The sequence below is a fragment of the Equus przewalskii genome, chromosome 1 (genome assembly GCF_037783145.1).
Source record: "Equus przewalskii isolate Varuska chromosome 1, EquPr2, whole genome shotgun sequence".
NCBI lineage: Eukaryota > Metazoa > Chordata > Mammalia > Perissodactyla > Equidae > Equus > Equus przewalskii.
In genome coordinates this window covers 139461088-139479490 of record NC_091831.1, presented here as the reverse complement: position 1 = coordinate 139479490, position 18403 = coordinate 139461088, and the positions used below count along the sequence as shown (strand labels likewise).

Below are 18403 nucleotides of genomic sequence, written 5' to 3'. Positions count from 1 at the left end.
AAGGAGGTTCAACTCTCACCTGGCTTAGGTACCTGGAGAGGTGGAGAGAGGACGCTTTGGTGTCAGACGGACTTAGGTTTGGATCCTGCCTCTGTCACTTCCTGGCTAGGTGACCTTGGGATAAGTACTTAACCTCTCTGAGTCTTTTTCTCACTTGTGAAAAGAGAATAGTAGTACCCACCCCGATAAGGTCCTTGTGAGGATAAAATGCAACATCTGTGAAGTGCCCAGCACAACGCCTGCCAATCATGATTGTCCCCTGGACTTGCTCTGGCTCATACACAGGATGTGTAGGACAGTGGACAGGGAGGCTGGGCGGCATTGGACAGTCCTTTACTCTCCCTCAGTTTCTAATTCGATAAAATGGGAGAATAACGTGCTTGGCAAGAGGGTGGTGAGCATTAGAGAGGATGTAGTAAAGAGTCCAGCACAGCCCCAGAGGTATGGTGGGTCCTCAGGCGGTGCTGCTGGTCAATTAGAAGTTATCATTATTTACCTTAGAGGTCACCATCAGGGGCTAGTGCCCCAGAAAGAGGTCCCTGGGAAGACTGTGGCAGTCCTGAGATCAGAGCCAATGTCGGAGCCTGGAGGCTAGGCCAAAGCAGGAGATGGCAGTGGGTTTTGAGCTAGAGCACATAGGACCAGGGTGCCATTAACATGCAGGCTAGGGGCCGGACCAGTGGCGCAGCGATTAAGTTCGCACGTTCCGGTTCTCGGCAGCCTGGGGTTCGCTGGTTTGGACCCCTGGTGCGGACATGGTGCTGCTTGGCAAAAGCCATGCTGTGGTAGGTGTCCTACATATAAAGCAGAGGAAGATAGGCACGAACGTTAGCTCAGGGCCAGTCTTCCTCAGCAAAAAGAGGAGGATTGGCAGTAGTTAGCTCAGGGCTAATCTTCCACACACACACACAAAAAAATGCAGGCTAGGGCCAGTACCCAGAGGGGCAGGGGGCTCAGGCAGGGCACGGTGCCTGGCAAGACTCATCCCCTGAGCCAGAGGGGCTGCTCCATAGCCAGTTACGCAGCTGTGTCTTCCACAGCCTTGGGTCCAAGCAGCTCCTTAATGGGTTCACAGGCCTCACTCACCAATGCAGCCTGCCAGGGAGGGCTCTGCAGGGGCCCAGAAATAGTGAGGCAACACCCTGGGACAGCAGCTCTCAACATGGGGCCCTGGGTCACTGCAGAAGACCCACAAGCATAAAAGCATTTCTTTTGGGAAAAGAGGACTTTCATCTTTCTCCTGGTAGAAGCTGGGATCTGTGGGGTTTTGGTGATGGGCTGTCTAGTGGTCCACAGAGCCCTTGAGGTTCCGACACAAGTGTCTTTGGGGACATGAAGAACTCTTTACCATTCTGGGAGAGTGATGAGATTCATGTCCCCAGCCCCTCCCTTCAGCATGAGTCTTAGTTGTGCCCCCAGAGAACCAGCTTTTTTGGGGCTCTCCCAGGAAAACCATCACCAAAACATCTGCTAAACAAATCAACTGTTCTGCCTCAATACTCTTACAGGCATCTTTGTTGAGCCTGGGATGTATTCTCCACTCACCACCATCCTACCCATATATCAGGCCCAGTTCTAATTCTGGATCTTCCAGGAAGCCCACAAAAATCTTTCTAACCCATAGCAATTAGCTCTTACTTAAAACACATGGCTATGCCGCCATTTTCTTTCTGGATAGCTCTTATTCTATGACTTTCTTTGTTAACATCTGTCTTTATTTTAATTTTTTCCCTTGTGGATGTTGGTCTCCTCCATCTTTTCCATTTCTTGCTTCCAACTAGTCACTAAAGCTTGTTGGTTGTACCTCTCAAAGATATCTCAAATCCATCAACCACCTTTCAGGGCCATTTTCTGGTGTGGGCCACCATCACTGCAACAGCCTCCTAAGTGATCTCCTGTTTCTGGACCTGCCCCTCCAGTCCATTCTCCACACTGAGGCTAGAGAACTCTTTCTAAAACACAAATCTGCTTCAAGTCCTTTATCCCACTGGCCTCAAGATAAATATAAACTCTCCAACAGGCCTTTCAAAGCCTTTCATTTACTGATTCCTGCCTACCTTTCTAGTCACGTTTCTCTCCATTCCCCTACCCCCTCTGCCATCACCAGCACTGAGGCCTGCCACACTCTTGGTCATGATAAGCCTTCTCAGCTCCTTACACACACGTTCCCTTGTACATTCTATCTGGAATACTCTTCCTTCCCACTCTCTGTGCCCCTTACACAGTGCCTGCTTGGCCTACACATACTCAGTCTTCAGGTCTCCGATGTTATCTCACCCACTAAGCCTTGAACCCCCCACATCCCATTCTAGGTGACATATGCAGAGTACCTTGTCCCCTCCTCATCACTGCACTTTTTTTTTTTAAAGATTTTATTTTTTTCCTTTTTCTCCCCAAAGCCCCCCGGTACATAGTTGTATATTGTTCATTGTGGGTCCTTCTAGTTGTGGCATGTGGGACGCTGCCTCAGCGTGGTTTGATGAGCAGTGCTATGTCCGCGCCCAGGATTCGAACCAACGAAACACTGGACCACCTGCAGCGGAGCGCACGAACTTAACCACTCAGCCACGGGGCCAGCCCCCTCATCACTGCATTTTTAATTCCACTTTATATTTGCCTGTTTACTGGTCTCTGTCCCCTACTAGACTATAAGTAATTTCAGAGCAGGAACCATATCTGTCCAATTTACTGTTGTATTTCCTGTGCTGAGCCCAGTGTTTGCCTCTCGTTGATGCTCAAGAAGTAATTTTTGAATGAATGACTGGAAAGAAGAATGAGTCCATACATCCAAATCCTCCAGGGCAACAACCGTTTCTTATGCTTCCCGGTAGCTCCCTTCAGTGCCTAAGTCAGGATCCTATGTATTCTACATGCAAAGGAAAGGAGGTAATTATTTACTTTTGGCAAAAAGGGCTTATTATTTAAATAACATGTTTGTCTACTTCTTGATCTTTCCCTCTCTCCATGCTGAAGGCTTTTTGAACTGCACGCTGACAGGAATGCAGCTGACAACATGGTGACTCAGATCTGCCTCCAGGGGTGCTGGGTAAGCAGGGTCCCCAGCCAGGATTGGGAGGCCCACAGAATTCAAGGCCTCCAGAACCTGAATGGGCCACTCACCAAGGAGAAGCAGGAAAAAGATTCGATGGGGTCCAGACACACAAGTTGTAGTCCCGACTCCTTCACAAATCAGCTACGTGACCACAGGCAAATCACCTAGTCTTTCTGGAGTTCACTTTCCTCTTTGGTAAAATGCAATAAGGAGAAGGACTGATAATTTATCTTCACTTACAGCTCTGAGTTATCATTCTATGAAAAACATGTGTCAGCATGTTCCTACCACAGGTGAAGAAGAATAGGGCTATTTCCAATCTAAAGATCAGCATATCCATACCATTTCAAAGGTAAGTGTTTTGTAATCATAATCTCATCCGTTATCTGGGGTTTTAAACTTGGTAGTGAGTGTTTTTTTTTTTCTTTTAATAACTGTGGCAGAAGCAAACATGTGGATATGCTAATGTCCATTCTCCCCCTCTTCCCTATCAATTTTGTTAGAAATGGCAACATGCTCAGTTAACAACTATACTCCCCAGCTTCCCTTGCAGCTCAAATGACCATGTGACTAAGTTCTAGCCAATAAGATATGAGCAGAAGTGTCATGTGTAGCACACAGGAACCCTCCTTAACAGGAGAGAATACACTCTTTGCCCTCTTTCTCCTCTCTTTTCTGCTGGCTGGATGAAAATAAGATGCCTGAAACTTGGCAGCCATAGTGGACCATGAGGTGATGTGCTAAGAATAGTAGAGCAGCAAGACAGAAGGAGTGTGGGTCCCTGATACCTGCAGCCACCATCCCAGCCCTGGGCTATCTTCTGTTGGACCTCTTTACCATGAAAGAGAAATAATTTCTATCTTGTTTGAACTACTATTATTTTCATTTTACAGTCACATGTAACCAAGCCGAATCCTAACTGATAAAGTAATCATCTATTTTATGCAAGACTCTGTGCTAGATACTGCAGGGGATGCAAAGGTACATAGGATTTAGACTCACAAAGACCTGGGCAGGAAGGTTCTGTCTAGGTATGAAGGGAATGCTAAGAAAAGTTTGGATTGGCAGGACCATATGGGCCTGAAGAGGAGTTACGGGAGATGAGGCCAGGGAATATGATGGAAGGAGCTTGAGTGCCAGGCTAATGAGGTTAAATGTAATCCAGTGACAAACAGAGCAGACAACCTTGCCCTCAGTTTGCAAATGAAGAAACCCAGGGCTCAGTAGGTTACAGGATGTGTCCAGGGTCATCCAGCCAGGGAGCGGCAGAGCCAATCTCAGTTCTCCTGACACTTGGCCCAGTGCCATCCCGCAGTCCTATTCTGCCTTTGAGAGAATCTGGGACAGGAAGGGTAGGAATGGAGATTTTACACTTTGACACCACCAGGGAACTGGACTGTGGTCCCCTAGTTCCCCCAAACCTCCATCAGGAAGCTCCAAGTGTTGCCAGAAGCCCAGGATCCAGACCTACCTTTAAGTCAGAGGACCCTTCCTGGGCCCCCTGCTCAGACATCCCATGAGACTACAGTGGCCAGGGTACTACTTCACTATGTAGTAAGTGCCCATATGTCAGGCACAGTGCTGTGTGCTCTACAACATTATCTAATTTACTGCCCTCGATAGCCTAGCAAGAAAGTTGTAACACCACCCCTCTCTTACAGATGAAGATGAAGAAACTGAGGCTCAAAGAAATGAAGCCACCTACTCAAAATTACTCAGTTGATGTCAAAGTTGAGGTACAAAGCCATGTTTGTTCAACACCAAAGACCTGTTCTTAGCCCCACCTTCTGACATCTTCCCATTCCCTGACAAAGCATGGAGCAGTCTCCTGTTCCCCCTCAGGCTCTAAGGACTTACCTAGTTTGATGGGTTGACCAGCACCAAAACCTCCTGCCAGAGTCCAGTTGTGCACATTCCACTTACAGTCAGGAGCCAGTGTCCTATCTAGGAATTTCATCACCCATGCCCTGCACATGACCCCTCATGAGTGAGGGATCTCCTGGGGAGAGGGTGGGCTCACGGATGCCCAGACCTCTGCAGCCTCAGGCCTCCCAGCATTCTCAGTCTTGGCTGATCATGGGGCAAGGGTGTCAGAATCCTCCCATTCCAGGTTCTAGAGTTCACAGATTCCAGTGAGCTGTTTCATGGGATCAGGGACACTTCATTCTTGGTACCCTTCCTGTGGCTGTCAGGGTTAGAATGCATTTGTTATGACTTGAGCTAACATTCTTTCAATAAACAACTGGTCGTTGGAACTGAGTCTCCTATCATTGCCAACATCTGGAAAGTTGAGTTTCATCTTGTCAGTCATCCAGGGTGCACCTCTCCAGTAATGTGGTATCTCCAGAGTTCCAACATGAACCACATATTCCCTAAGCTGACCACAGTGGTTTTCTTCTGGAACTTTCACAGGAAACACCCTGAGATGTAGTCTGCAAAGCTGAAGGCAATGAATGGACCCTGGTCCCTCTGCATTCATTGCCCAACTATGAGGGGCCAAGCACTTTCCAGGCGTTGCCCTGGGTTGTCACCAGTCCATCCCATTCCTGTCTTGTGCAACCTCCCTCCCCATTGGCCAAACTGTTGCTGTTCCTTTCAAGCCTCAGCCTAAGACTCTCGCCCCTACACCCTCTCCCCTAATCAGGCTGAAAACGGAAGGTGTTCACCTTATTTTATTAAAACTAGATATATTTTAGGCTTAACCTAAGTCTAGCAGATTTTAATAGTTATTAATAGAATATTCATCCCATTTCCTTGTAAACACTGTAATCAACAATCTCATTCTCAGATGTACCACTTAAAGCATCTGAAATCAGACATGAAAGAATAATTTAAATTCGTTCATGACAAAGTTTTCTGAAGATAAATGCAGGTTCTGTCAGATGAAGAAACACATACAATTCTCACAGACACTTTCGTGTATTGTGGTGCGATCAAAATATCTCACCAGATCTTATCATTATACCTGGTAGACATTGTTATAAACGGTTCTTATACAGTCCTCGTAACCCATCATTGTCACCCGTAAGAGACGGCCAGTGAAGCACTTGGATCCACGTGATTACCGAAGACTCCCTGTTTCATTGGCTGTGGCAATCTCATGAAAATCATGCCCTGAATGTTTCATATACAGCAACACTGCGCATTTATACATTCCCCCTAGGAAGAACAAGCAGTTGGACGTGAAAGGACTTTAAGACCCCAGACACGTGCCGGCTATCCTTTTAAGATAGGCATCACCGGCCAAAGTCAGGCTGGGCTCCTCCTAATAGTTGTGTGCTCTCTAGTAGGTCATTTACACTCTCTGAACCTCAAGTTTTTCATCTGTAAAGTGGAAATGATAAGAATGCCTGGCTGCTGTGAGGTTCAAATAAGATCATGGATGGGAAATCCCTTTGTAGGCCACAAAGCAACACTCAATGTTGACCATTTTTTTCACACACGTTAACTGAATCTTCAGAACACTAGGAAGTAGATGTCATCTTCCCCTATTACAGGTGTGGAGACTCAAGTGGATAAGCACTGGAGAGCCTGAGGTCCAAACCCAGATCTCTTTTTCCTCTCTGAGCGAGGGCATAGTCCACAGCCCTGTCCCTGCTCACCGCCGTGTCATCTGCATACTGCGAGCAGCACATCATTGAGCCGTTGGCCTTAAGTCTGGGAGCAAAGCAGGTGTCAAGAGCCACAGACTGGGGAGGGGGCATCAAGGGGAGCCAGCAAGCCTCTGAGGCCTCCACTGGCCATGAGCCCTACCCCCGCCTCCAGCTGCCTGCCTTCCCCCGATGAGTGTGTTTGCCAAGTGCCTGTGGAGCACCTACTTCCACCCTGCCCTGGGCTGAGTAAGCTCAGGGGAAACAGCTGGGATTCGGTGGCACTGCCCTGAAGAGACTTGTCCTCCGGCTGAGACAAGAACTCAGAGACGCAAGTAACCAACAGTCAAACACAAAACAGCACACGGTCAGGTGGCGGGTGAGTGGGAAGGTGAGAGTAACATTCCTAGATGCTCCATTGGAAGGCACTGACAATTCCTGAAGCTTTGTATGCCCCCCAACAAGCCTGAGAGCTATCTCAGTTTGGAGAGACACAGAATCTGCATCATCCCCCCCTCTTTATATAACCCCACTCCTGAGGTCCCTCTCAGCCCTTTCCCTTCCCATCCCCCAAACCGGCTCTGTCACTGATCTATAGACTCCATGAGGTCAGGTAGCAGAGGTTTCCGTCCCCGGGTGCTTCAGGCCTGGTCCCGAGCCTTCCCAGAGTCGGTCCTCAATGAACATCTGCTGAACGGAACAGACCGACAGCACCTAGGAACTCATCCTCTGGCCCCAGAGGCCCTTGAGAGAGTGCGCAGGCAGGCTGGACCCTGTCCGGGAAAGGGGGGACCTAGGCCCTCACAGAGAGGGGAGGAGCCCAGAGGAGCTCCTGGGAAGAAAGGAAGAGGAACCCACCAACAACCTGTGAACTAAATTGAGAGAAATGCCTTTCAGAAAAGAAACCTGGTAAATGAAATTCCTGAGTGCAGCAGCCAAGTCAGGGAGCATCCTCATCCGCTTGTGTGAGAGGACGGAGGATGGAGGATGGAGCTGCAGCTCCCTTCTCGCCTCCCTGTCTCTCGCTGGAGCGGCCCTCCTGCCACTGGCAGGGCTGGGCTGTGGAGTAAAGGCGCTGCTTCCTGGCCTGGACTTAGGCCGAGTGGAGATTGCGAGCACCTTCCACATCACTGGGGGCCCGACCTCTTCAGAGGAAGGTGGCCCTAATTAATTGCGAGGCACCGTGTTCTTCCCCTGATCTCCTGCCGGGCGAGCGGAGAACAAGTGGAGGCTTTCTCTGAACAGTGTGCGGCCCCTTAGCTGATTTGGAAGCACAAAGGGAAAATTAATAGAGAACTACTACATGCAAATGCCTGTCTCTTGTTGTACGCTATATTTAGAGAGAGGAACGGCCTTGGCGTTTAGAGCTAAGTTTTCTGTAAGAGTTTCTTGCTGCTACTGCTGTTAGCCATTCAGACAGGAAGAGCAAACTGGAAGGACTCAAATGTTGGTCACACCACCAAATCACTTAAAAATGCGTCCCAGGCCCCCTTCAGTCGTCACATTTTTTAATTTCTGGAAGGATAGAGAACTTTCTGAGGAGAGCTTGACAGAATGTTTTCCACCTTCCCTCCCCAGCCTGCCCCATTAGGGTTTTGCAGTTACCTTTGATGGCAGCAGCTGTGAGGAAGCTAACTGGCCATGCGGTCTTGGGCAAGCCCCCATCCCTCTGGGTCTCAGTTGCTGACTGCAGGACCTCTAGCTTTCTCTCCCACTGTGGAACCCCTTCCAGCTCCACGAGTCCATAACCAGTGATCCCATTAGGAAACAATGCAGTTCCTAGAATTACAGGTCTGCAGGGAACACATCCCACTTCTGGCTCAACTGTTCCTAAAGTGCTGCTAACACAGAGGTGCCAAACCTTGAAGCCTCAATAATGGCTACAAGGAATTCAGTGTTTTCTTCTGTGCCAAATGCCAGCTGGAACCACAAGGGCCCTGGACAGGCCTTCGCTGGCCCAGTAAAAAGGAAGGAAATGGACCTTGTGCCTTCCTCCTGCTTTCTCTTCTAGTGGCCTTCTGGGTCGCCTTCTCTGGACCGCCTCCCACACCCCTACAGGTGAGCCATCACCTCCCCAAGAGCCCAGGCCTGTGGGTGGCCTACAATTGCCCACCATGCCTGGTCTTCTCCAGCCCCCTCCTTCCCTGCCTACTGAGCAGCTCCTACTATAGGAAGCTGCTCTCAGATGGAAAGCAGCCAATTGACTAACTCGCGCTCGGGCATCACGCTTCCTAAAGAAAGAAAATGCGGATGCCCTGTGGGAGAAAAAAATCCATAAGTTCCCAAAGAAATTAATTTTAAAGAGTAGACCTTGAGACGTCAAAGATGAACCAAGAGAGGGAGATGTTTTAGGCACGGGGGCCTTCCAACGCCAAATTTTCGGATTTGGATGTGGCTCTAACCCTTCTTCTGAAACTGTGAGCTCTTGGGAAATTTATTTAACCACTCTGAAATCTGATTTCTAGGACTATAGCATGGCTCAGGAGCCACTGACCTACCCCTATGAGATAACGTGAAAGCGCTCACACACTGTAAAGTTCAGCACAGACCTCCGTGTCCACGCCCCCATCACCTCCCCAGGCGGTGTGTGTGTCTGGAGCCAGCCCACTCCCTAAGTCACCTCCATCTTAGCTCCACCACTCAGGAGCCCTATGGAGAAGAGGAGGGAGGGAGAGAAAGATGCCTGCGTTTTCCCTTCCCACCTTCCCTAGGCTTCATCCTCTCCTCACCTCCCAGTCACCACAGGGATTCCGAATGGTGTTTTTGTGTGTGGATCCCTCCTCCCGAGAAAACGCTCCAGATCTCTGAAACCCACAGGCTGAATTTCACCGCAGCATTTCTGACACCGTCTGTAACATGACAACAGGAGCCTGGCGTGCAGGGCAGGGGGGAGGAGGGTCTGTGTGGAATGTTTCTGTGCCGCGAATAAAACCAGGAGACATGGCGGGCGGGGGGAGGGGGGGGTCTCGCTTTTTTCTTTAAGCCTACACAAAAATGTGTCCCTTCTGATTCTATTCACAGCGTCTTTCAGCCCCCTTGAAGACTGGGCAGCACGATGACAGGCTTGGTGCGATCTTAAAATCAGGCAGCATGTGGAATGGGACTATTCCCACATGTTCCCCTTGGTCAGAGGACAGCCCTCCACCCCCAACAGAGTGGACACTCTCCTTATTTAAATGTAGACATTTCTCATCATTTCCGAAGATTCGTACTTATGAAGTCGTAACTTGTTGGGAATTAGTCTAGCTATTCCTAATTACCATTAGGCTCATTTGATAACAATGTGTTACCAAATAAATTTGGGAATTGTTCTTAAAATGCCGACATAGAAATAAAGGCAAATAAAACAAACCAATTTATAGGATACCAGAACATTGTAAAGAGAGGAGCCACCGTATTTATTAAACCCCAGTCTGATGAAGTAGTGCATGCTGGGTGACAAGGTCACACACTGATCACCAGCTCTTCTAATCCAGCTCATGGATGGTTGAGAACGTAACAGCAGTAGAATAAGATAAACTAAAAGATAATTATAAGCCAAAAGAACAAAAGGCAAATTCAAAGCTGGTTCAAAACTAAACACTGATTTAAAGCCAACAAAAAAAATACAGAAATTAAATTTAAATGAGAAAAAGTATATATGGAAAATGCAAATTTCAACAGGGAGAGTAAATATTAACTGGAAGTCCATTTAAGCTGCCCACTGACCTGGAGTGCTTGTTGCTGGCAGGGCGAAGAGGTTATCAGGACTGAGAAGGCTGGGAAGAAAGGATCTAATGCAAGGACTTGCAGCCTAAAGACATTCACCTCCTTTACCACATGCTTTCTCTGCTTTGTCTTCTTGGGTCCGTAGTATGACACTAAATCAGGGGCTTGCACCTCATACTTATCCAACAAGTAATTAAGAGAATTCCTGAGCCCCCCAGATTTTCCCAGTTTGATTAGGGTAAGTGTCCAAATCAGGCTGCTACAGGATAAGGACCTGTTTTACTGAACACTGTCAGCTCGATGCATACCTTACCCAGCACCTCCCAGCCACGGCTTCCAAGAGGCCAGAGGCAAAGCTCTTCTAGGAATATGAAGGAAAAGCAGTGCATGGGCAATATTAACACCTAATGTCTGGAAATCCCGAATGACAAGAAATGAGATGAGCAAAACTAATAGAACCATGACATGGACCTGACAGTAAAAGAATTTTTGCTGGTAGAATTCTCAACTACAATAAAATGTAGAATGAGGCTCAAGTTTAAATATTATACCAGTAAATCCCACGGATCTAGACTTTCACTCAGGTTTTTTTCTTTATCAGAATTGTCCAAAATCGTGCTAAGTACCTAAAGAAAGGAACAATGTACCTATGACACAGTGTTGTCCTTGAAACTCAAAAATAGCGAGTTATAAAACTGGATAGAGTTGTGTAACAGAAAATGCCCTTCCTAGAGCTCATTGGCCAGAAACATAGAATTTTGAACCCAGAAGAACTCTTAATAGAAGACCCAGATTTAAGGTAATAATACCATCTGACAAACCGAGGCACAGGGCCTTGGAAAGGGGCCAGTGCACTGAGGGGCCTTAAAGCTTCACGATCTTGAGCTTCATGGTGTATCCACCTCTGCCAATGCATCATTGTGTAACTCCTTTAAATAGTTGTTACCTCATTTCATTGACTCCTAGACTTTTCACCTTGGAAATATGAACTGACTTCGCCATGGCGACACAACTAGTTGGTAGAAAAGTCAGGGATCAAGCCCAGTCTTTTGAATTCAAATCCAGAACTGTGTTCCCTACACCCACTACATCTTCAACCACTTTGCAAATACCCCTAATCATCCAAAAGTAGTTTATATTTTTGGTTTCAGGCAGTCAATAAAAGGTCTTAATCACCTAGCATCTCAAAAGAATAAACACTTTTAACATTTAGAAGTAAAGTAACCTAGGACTCAGTCCAGCCCTAAACGGAAGCTGGTGGGGGCTACATGGCGCCATATGTCAGACTGGTGATAGCTCAGATCTCTCCTGCTTGTGCTCATGGCTGTTCTCCATTTCTTCCAGAATCAGGTGCCAGGGCTAATTAAATTCCTGATTAAAGCCCAAGGCACCCCTAGAGGGGTTCAGCCGGCAAGCTGGCTGGGTGGAAAGCACCAACCCGTCCCCTCTATTGGATATCCAGACACTGGCATTAAATTAGTAGAGCCATCTATTATCCTCCCCCAACGTCAAATCATGCATTCATTCATTCATCCATTCGTTCACTTACTCATTCATTCAACATTCTTAATGAGTGCCTTAGGACATAGGACACATCAATCTCTCCCCTCAAGGAATTTACAGTCCATCTGAAAGGATAAGAAATGAACTCGCAAGAAGAAGTTAAGGCGGAGCAAGTGTAGGCAGCTCAGGGTAGGAAAGAGAGAGTTTCCTGGAGGTGGAGCTGGTCCAGGTGGCTTTCATGGAGGAGGCAGAGCCTGTAAACTCCTGGGAGGAGCTAGGCTTGAAAGCTCTTGATTCTTCCATCCCTTGCTTGAACAAAGAAACATCTCAGTGACACTGAGAGTAGGACACATAAGCCAGTCACTTAGGGACTTGTTAATTTCTGAATTTCTCCAAAGTGGAAGATAAGGTTATTAAGGGACCCGTCTCCTTACTGCACACAGGCCATTTGGGGCCAGGCTTGGGCCCACCAGACGGATGAGCATTTCCTCATAGGCACTGGCTCACTTAGGGTAGTGGCTCTCAGCCACACAGTAGACCCAATGCCCCTTTTATAACAAATAATTTGTAACTCTCCCTTTGCTATGCTCAAATGAAAACCATAGAATCTGCCTACCTACAAAATTTCCCCTCTAAAATTCATAATTTCAATAAAAATAATGCACTCCCTGAGTTATAATCAAGGAACAAAGAAAAGTAATTTCATACTAAAATAAGTATTTCAATACCCGAAAAAACATGTCCACAACCACGCTGGAAGACCTGAGTCATTAGATCTCTGCTCTTACGTGCGGAATCACCATGAATGCAACAGATAAAAATGCGCGCGGATTCACAAGAATTTTAAGGGCCGCTCAAATACTGTGATTGGCATTGTCATTCATAATCTGATTTTCCAGAATGGTGAACAACTTGTAAAGTCCTACACAGAATGTACCTCCTTCAATCAATTTTGCATTCCTGAAAAATTCAGTTTATGTTAGAACTGCAAAAATCCTTTGTGTTTATATGTAAAATGGATGCTAGACTCAGATAATTATGAACAGGGTTTTCATGGGCATGAATATCCAGCGGGATGTTTAAAAGCCATGTGTGACAGTACCTTGTGATATAAACTGTCCTGACCACTGAAGAACATGTGCATCTCTGCCCTAGTCCACTAAATGCCAGTGGCATCCCCACTCCCATCATTGTGACAAATTGTGATTGTGACAAATGCCTCCATACTTTCCAAAAATGCCTCTTATGGGCTGGAGCCGCCCTTTTTGGGAAGCCTAAGTTAGAGGGCAGGGTGTGTGTGTGTGTGTGTGTGTGTGTGTATGTGTGTAGGTTATGTCTTCCAACAGCTGAAGTTAGGGGGTTACCTGCTTACTCTATTGCTTCCTGAGATGGTTAATTTTATGTATCAACTTAACTGGGCCACGGGGTGCCCAGATATCTGGTCAAACATTATTCTGGGTGTTTCCGTGTGTTTTTGGATGAGATTAGCATTTAAATTGGTGGACTGAATAAAGCAGATCTCCCTCCCTAAAGTGGGTAGGCCTCATGCAATCAGTTGAAGGCCTGACTAGAACAAAAAGGCTGACCCTCCCTGGAGTAAGAGAGAATTCCTCCCGCCTGACTGCCTTAGACTGCCACACTGGCTTTTCCTGCTTTAGGACTTGAACTGAAATATTGGCTCTTCCTGGGTCTCAAGGCTGCCAGCATTCAGACTGGAACCACAGCATCAAATCTCCTGGCTTTCCAGCTTGCCAACTCACCCTGCACATCTTGTCAGCCTCCACAATCATATGAATCAGTTCCCTATAATGAATACATATATATATGACCTCTCTATATTATCTATACATATCTGCATATACATCCTGTTGGTTCTGTTTCTCTGAAGAGCCTGACTCATACACTCCCACGCCAGTCTGAGCCAAGCCCTTGCCCTGGCCTGCCTCTCGCATTCTGGTCCCACACTCCAAAGTGCTGGGTTCTTGGGGCCATCACAGCCCTTAGTCCACCCTAAGGCCCCCTGAAGCACATATCAGGAGGCTCCGGCTTCAGCACACAGAACCCTACCCCAAACTCAGCATGAACCAGGCAACGGCAAACAGGAAGGGGAAGGGACACCAATAAGGCGTCCTCTAGAGCTGACTGGCCCTGAGACTTTGGCCCCTTTTCAGTGTCTGCTTGGACATTCAGGCTTGGGGCCTTTGGTGAAACAGGGAGGGCCTTTTGGGGAAGACATGAGTATTAGTAGTGCTCCCCCAGAAATGTAACAGGAAGGTAAACGAGGCCAGGACCAAAGAGAGGGAAATTTTACAAGGTAAGCAGATACAGAGAACTCCCTTCAAACACCCCTTGGGATGGAAAAACTTTCTCAAGGGAGCACCCTCTCTCACTGGGCAGAGGGGATGGTGGCATGAAACTTCAATTACTCCCTCTTCAGTGAGTGAATCTCACATTCAGGAAAGGAAGTCTCAGACAGAAACTATAGCCAGGGTATTTCATTTTCTCACATATTCATTCAGTCATTCAAAAATGTATGGAACGTGTACTATATGCCAGGCATGCGTTAAAGTTCTGGGAATATAATGAGTAAGATGTTGGGCTGTCCTCAAGGAGCTCACAGACTGGCAGGGAGATAGACAGGTAGAAAGGCAATTATAAAATGATGGATGGACTCTAGAATGGGTAAACATGATTGCAGTGGGAGTGCGAAGCTGGGGCAGCTACGCCTCCCAGAGAGCTGCGGTCAGGGGTGAGGAGGCTCTAAAAGAGAACACCAGAGGTAGGTTTCAAAGAATGAATTAAAGTTAGCCAGATAGAGAAGGGAAAAAGGGCAGAAAAAGCAGAGAGGTGAGTGCTGTAGTGGCATGGAGCAAGGAAGGAGCAGGCACCTCCCAGAAGCTGAAAGAAGGAATCTAGGACACAGTGTGGAATGGTGAGACATAGGCGAGAGAGAGTGGGCAGGGGTCGGATCATGGAGGACCCCGTGTGTGCCATGCCAGGGAGCTTGGTTTTCACTCTGAAGGCACTGGGAAGCCCCTGAAATATTTTAAGCAAGGGACTGACACAATCATATTTGTATAATAAACATATCCCTCAGACTAAAGAATCGAGTCTGGGTGCATAAACTAGCAGACTTATGCTAGGAGGAGCACTTAAGCACTTGGGGAGCACTTCAGCAGGGAGCAGGGGGAGCCCTCAGGAAAGTGTCGCCGTAATCTGGTTGAGGCACGACAGGGACCCAAATTAAGGCACAGTCAGGGAGGAAGAAAGGGGCTTAAGGAAAATCAAGTAGGGAAAGGATTTGTGTATACACATACATACACACACACATAACTGATGAGTAAAATATGAAAAAAATCTTGCTATCACTAATAAAGCAATAAAATATAAAATGCTATGACACTTTCTTCCACTGACTTGATAAAGGTTTTTCTTCTGTTTTCCTTTTAGGAATACAGCAGCAGGAGATTTGGGGAAAGTTTGGACGTGCTGAGTTTGAGGTCCCTGTGGGCCTCCAGGTGGAGCCACACCATGGGTAGTTGGCCCTGTGGGTCCAGAGCTCAGAAGAAAGGCCTAGGCTGCACACAGAGCTCGGGAGTGGTCCATGGTAGGTGGTGGTCAGAAGCTTTGAAAGTAGATGAGATCACCAAGGAAGAGTCTACAGAGAGAGGATTTGGGGCAAAACCCTGGAGAACAGCGGCAATAGAGGTGAAGAACAGTTGAAGGACACTGAGAAGGAATGGTCAGAAAACTAGGAGGAAAACTGGAAGTAATGTCAGGGAAGCCGAGCTAGGAAGGAGCGTCAAGAAGGAGAGGGTGAGGAAGAGCGCCAAAGGTTGCAGAAAGATCAAATAGGACTGAACTTTAGACTGAAGGGTGTGAATTGTATCTAGCAAACAAGTCATCAGTGCCTTGTTTCTTCTATTTTACTTAATTTTTACCACTTAGTTCACTCTCCTCCATTTCCTTTGTATTAATTAGTTAGCTCAAGTTCCTATGCAATTCTATTTTCCTTGTTAGCTGGGGAGCTCTACTCTCCTTTTCCACTCTACCAGCTGCCTCCTCCTTTTTGTCCCTCATAGTCAGAACCATACTTTTTTCCATTATATGAAGATAGGATTCCAACTATCTCCCCCAAATTCTCTATTCTCCTGCTGTTCTTCCGCCTCCTCAGAATGAATGCTTTCACTTCCCGTTCTCACACACCAACATGAGACCTGTGGAAGACTTTTACTTCCCCTCTTTCTCCTTTCATGCATTTAGTTCCAGGCTATTATTAACATTTCCCTTGAAATATACGTCTCTTCTATTTTGCACACTTCTGTTACACATTCTAAACAGTCTATTATGATCCATCCCAACGTAACTAATTATCTATTGTAAGGATCCTTGCTCATTGCTACTATTTTTTTCCTTTTTATCTTCCCTCCCTCCTGAAGCCTTTAAGCTGACTCATTTATTGTTTGGTTAGATCTTTTCTTAACATCCTTTTCTCTGATAGAAGACGTGGGTGACATGTCCTTTGAATCCTTGCGTATTCTCAAGTACATTACTTTCACTCTGGCAGGCGAGTAAGGTCTTGCTACAGGATTCTTGGTATGCAGTATTTTTTTTCTCAGTAACTTTCACGTGATTCACCTCACTCATCTCTGCCTCAAGTGTTATAGAAGAGAAACTCGATGCCCCATGGTCCTTCTTCCTCTGGAAGTAACTTGTAGTTTCCTTCTGGAAGATTGTAAGATTTTCTTTTTATCCTTAGACCTCGGGAACTTACCAAGCTATGACTCATTTGTCTTGTCCAGAACTTCTCAAAACCTTCTGATCAGCAGACTCAGGCCTTTTCTTTAGCTTGGGAAATTTACTCCTTATTACTTAAGTATTACTCCTCTCCTTTCCCTCTACTTAATTTGCCTGCAGATCTAGTCTTTCGGTTCCAGAAAATCTTTTTGTGCTCTACTGAAATCTTTACAGCCTAATATTAGTTTTAAAGTTGTCATTGTTCTCTAGTGGTTTGGTTTCATAGAAGCCTCTTCTAAAAGTATCACTGGGCCCCTTAGGTATTATGGTAGTGGGTTTTTTGTCTGCTATCTGGGCTTAGTGACAGCCACTGGGGTACCTTAAGAGGGGGCAGACCCACAAGTGGTATTAGTCCCTCTATCAAGGCTCCAGGAGAAGACTCTCATTCCCTAGTTTTCTTACATCTCCCAGTCTCAGGAATAGAGATAGAACTCAGTGTACCTGACACTCCCTTCCCTCTCATCCAGCTGGGTCTCTTTGCCAGGATACTTACTGGTGCCAAGATACTGGTGCCTTCTTAAGATCACAGAAGAAAGGGTAGTTTTTGAGACCAGGTGCTTACATGCACAGCTTTAAGAAAGCAGCACAGGTCCCATTCAAGAAGTCATCTCAGGGTGACATCAGCAAGATGGCAGACTAGGAAGACCTGGACCTTCTTTCCCCTCAAAAACACACTGATTCAACTACAATTCATGGGCAAATTCCCTTTGTGAGAAATCCAGAAACTAACTGAAAGGTTGGTGCACCCCAGGCAAACATGAAGCCAGACTCACTAAAGCCACTAGGGAAATTCAGAACATCCTTTTGCCAGAATTCCTACCCTGGCATAGCATCATATGATCAGGAAGAGATCCCCAGCTCCCAGATTCTCCCAGGGTAGGGAAAGAGTTGGTTCACACATCCAATGGCCCAACTTTTTTGAGGGGGCTCCCCAGAGAACTGGCTTCTGTCTCGCCAGTCTTGGAGCTCGGATGGGCCCAGAACAGTCTAGCCATCCAGGGAAGAACAGAGACAGTGACTTGGACTGGTAAATCCTCCTCCCCTCTGCTCAGCACAGAGTGAGAGGGCAAAAACCACAGCTGCTAGCTTGTCCCTGGTGAGGGAAAGAGTTGGTCTAGGTTTCTAAAGCCACAACTTTTGTGAGGGCTTCCCAAAGGACTGGCTTCTCTCTTGCCTGTCTTAGACTGCTGAGGTGACTTGGCATAATCTAGCCACCTTGGGGCTAATGAGAACAGAGACAGAAATTTGGGCTGGCAGTCCTCATAGTACCTCTTTCTGGTTCAGGATGGAGCAAGCAGACAAAAAATACCAGTTTTCAGATACTCCCTCAGGAAGGAGAGTTGGACAGAGTGTCCAATGAACCAACTTTTCTGGGGACTGCCCAAGGAACTGACTTCAGTCTCACTTGTCTTCATGCACTGACAGGACCTGGTCTACCCTAGACACCTGGGGACTGTGAAAAACATAGAAAGTAGGTTGGATTAGCACAAAAGATTGAGGGGTTGCCAGAATCTCTGGTCAGGCTGATTGGTGGGGGTCTTTTGTACAAGGCCAGCTGTGAAGACTGGAGGGGTGGCTGCTTTGTCTAACACACAGACACCAATACAGAGTCAAGGAAAATGAAGAATCAGGCAAAGATGTAACAAACAAAGCAACAAGATAACTCTTCAGAAAATGACCCTAATGAAATAAAGTTATATGCTCTACCTGACAGAAAATTCAAAATAACTGTTGTAAACATGCTTACTGAGGT

General features: G+C 46.8%; 1 protein-coding gene and 1 long non-coding RNA gene across 3 annotated transcripts in view; one reads left to right on the top strand and one right to left on the bottom strand.

Moving 5' to 3' along the window:
* CYP19A1 (cytochrome P450 family 19 subfamily A member 1) overlaps positions 1–18403 on the bottom strand; it is a 111215-nt gene that overhangs the window by 91699 nt on the left and 1113 nt on the right. The gene's annotated exons all lie outside the window — the stretch shown is intronic.
* Positions 2954–4852, top strand: LOC139076630 (uncharacterized). Its single transcript, XR_011528416.1, has 3 exons — positions 2954–3046; positions 3295–3404; positions 4714–4852. It is a non-coding gene; the product is annotated as an uncharacterized lncRNA (long non-coding RNA).